Source organism: Misgurnus anguillicaudatus, chromosome 7 (genome assembly GCF_027580225.2).
Source record: "Misgurnus anguillicaudatus chromosome 7, ASM2758022v2, whole genome shotgun sequence".
Lineage (NCBI taxonomy): Eukaryota > Metazoa > Chordata > Actinopteri > Cypriniformes > Cobitidae > Misgurnus > Misgurnus anguillicaudatus.
Genome location: NC_073343.2, coordinates 10,802,055 through 10,805,491, shown reverse-complemented (window position 1 = coordinate 10,805,491; position 3,437 = coordinate 10,802,055).

The following is a 3,437-nucleotide window of genomic DNA, read 5'->3' as shown; positions in this document are numbered from 1 at the left end:
TTCTGAGGAAACTGACTTGAGTGTTATTTACTAGAAGAATGTGACAAGATGTGGACTTGTTTCTGAGTAGCCTATATAGTGCTTTAGGTAGCCTATATAGGGTTAGGACAGTGTAAACGGTAAACTTCATTTTGCTAAATTATTTACTCCCACCACTTGTAAAAGAATGATCTGACAGTTAGGTGTGTGTGTATTGAGTTAAGTTGACTTATTTACATGTTTCCTCTTCTTTAGTTTGTTCAGTGCTTTGTTATTTTGTTGTAATATGAACTGAAACAGGACTGACAGACTGGTGTTGAATTTCACAAGATTCTTTAGGATTCTCTTTGCCAAGCTGACTCTGACAGACCAATGAAGTCAGACCCGGCTTATGCATTCACTCTAAAAACAAACGGTGCTATATAGCACCAAAAGTGGTTCTTTGCTCGTAATCATAGAAGAACCGTTTTTAGTGCCATATAGCACCGGTGAAGCACCAGTTAAGCACCTGTGTAGAACCATATAGTGCTATATAGAACCATGTGTGGTGCTATATGGCCCCTATTTGGTTCTACACAGGTGCAACACAGGTGCTTCACCGGTGCTATATGCACTAAAAACGGTTCTTCTATGATTACGAGCAAAGAACCACTTTTGGTGCTATATAGCACCGTTTGTTTTTAGAGTGTAGGCTACTCTGTGTGCTTCATTGTGGAACAAATAAATAATGCCTTTGGTAATGGATCTCATTTTTTATTTTTTGCTGACCTGGACAGATTGTCCATAGTTAATTTAGCACATTCTGTGTGCTGGTTTTATATTAACTTAAACAAGTAAATATTTCAAGGACGATAAGTGTGTGATGGGCATTAGCCAGAAATAGCTGAGGTTTCCTCATTTGTTCTGTGGCTTTGTTCTCATCAGATTTGTGGGGCTTTACGGTATGTTAAACTTTATGTAGAACTGAGAATAATGAAGACATTAGTAGGCTGAGCTTTAAAGGTATGGTTCACTCAAAAAATAAAATGATGTCCTCATTTACTTACCCTGAATGAATCTGTTGTACACAAATCAAAATATCTTTATTCCTGTTCAACAGAACAACGAAACTCGTACAGGTTTTGAACCAGTTAAGGGGAACGAAGATGACATTTTTTATTTTTGGGTGAACTATCCCTTTAAATAGAAAGGTTTGGGAGGAGCATGTTCAAATAATTGGACCAATCACAATGCACGGGATGTATAAACAATCCCCACCTCATTCTTTCCTACAACTGTTGTTGCATTCCTTCTCCACCCTAACTTTTCTCATCAAGCCCAGTCTTACAGTATGGACAGTAAACCAAATCTATCAATTCACAACTCTTATGCACAAATGAGTTTAAACATTTGTCCACGTCTGAAGACCCTTCCCTCTTAACTCAGATTTAACACTCTTGAAAATTTCCATATAGCTGTGGATCACAGACTTAGGTAATTTTAGGACAGACTCCTGTCTGTCATTACTCGAAACCTTTCCACCATGTTTGCATGCTAGCCATAAAACCCTGGACCCATATGCAAAGAGTGACACAATTTGGTATACACATGGGTATGAGAGAAATCAGGCTTAGATTAAAAAGGGAAAAAGTGTGAGAGGAAATAAAGATTACTACAGATTAAAAAATAAAACATTTCTCAAACATCCTAAAAACAAAACTCTTAAACTCTTTTAATAAAAACTATTTAAAATTTTGTCCACAAACTTACCAAGACACACACACACACACACACACACACACACAAACCACTTTTGTTATGTGAAAAAAAACTTTATTGATTATCTGATTGAAAAGATACACTCCAGTACTGTTTTCGATGATTCATAGTTAAGATAGATCAAAGAGTACCGAATGCCCCATTATTAAGTGATTGCAAAATGATGACAAGTGTATTATTAGTGTGATTAGATTAATTAAAGAGGGTCAGAGAGGATGTTTAAGTCACTCAGTTTCTAACAGACCTTCTGAATGCTTTCAGCTCTAATCTTATTGAGTTTATTCTCAGAAACTGGTTTCCTGGTACACACATTAAGCCTATTTAAGGACTAAACAAGTTTTTACAGCGAAGAAGCATAATTTAAAGGGTATATGGTACTTGTAAGACTGGAATTTCTTGTCACAGATCTATCACCTGAAGCCTACATTGGGATTGAATTAAATTTAACTAAGATTTCTCAGCATGTTCTCCATGATGTGGGGTGCTGCACTAATCCTAACAGCGCTAGATAAACCATTTGAATCCCAGTTGTAAATACTGTTCCTAAAGCATTTAATAAGATATTCAAGAAAGAAAACATTATAAATCAGAAAAAAAGTTCTGACGTATATGTGAGGTATGTGAAAGGAATTTCAGTGATTATGTAAAACATCTTGTTGTTTTGAAAATAAAGTAATATTATGGCAACATTTCATACATAAATAAAATATTAAACCATTATAGGTCAAATGTCAATTGCGTAAAATGTCAAATGACGGTTGCGTTCCTTACCATGACCCTGGACATAACATTTAGACATTTACATCCTAAAGAACAGTCATTAATCAGACAGTCCCGTAAAGCAATGACCACAAAAAGCAGTAACAACCTCATAATGCAATGTTTTATTCTCGAAACCCTCCTAGGCCTACGTGAGTTCGGACGTGTGTTAGCTTTCACCACAGATCACGATAATGTAGTAAACAAATAAAGCACTATACTAGATGGCTCCATATCATATACATAAATCTTCAAACAAAATATGTCCCTGTCACGAAGCATGTATCTTCACAGTTACTCAGACACTCCCCTTTAAGCAATTGTGCTTTCACTGAAGAATTGAACACATTAGCGGCTTGAGGTTTGAAGTGAGTAATAATTTTACCAAATATATAATAAGTCCAGCTTAATGGCAAAGGACATGAAATCACAGCAGTCAATGCGGATTTATCATCTGCTCAATTTCCCCTATTAATCCATACATGTCCATAGCAAATGTAAACATTTTTCTCATGCTTCGCTAAGATCAAGTTTATCTCTTTATCTTATGGGGTTTTTGGTGACTTGCCACAATCGACATTGTTTTGCTCACTAAGCAAGAACATTTTACTGAACAAAGACTTTTGCGATTACAATGTGATCTTCTTTAAAGCTGCTTATATGTAAAACTATGGAAAGTCACATACAAATAAAAGCTATTTGACTGACTTTTGGATAATAATTTAAATATAAGTACAGATAAAGATAAATACAAATACAGCAAAATGTAAGAAATGCACTTATTATCTCTTTATTCAAAAGTTTATTTTTATTGTCAAAACATAAAATGCAGATTACAAGTTTTATTTCAGCTTAAGAAACATCGGAAAAAAATTTATATCAACAGAAAACATTTTCAACTTTAGCAAAGTGACAGGTCATATTTGACTGTCAAACACATT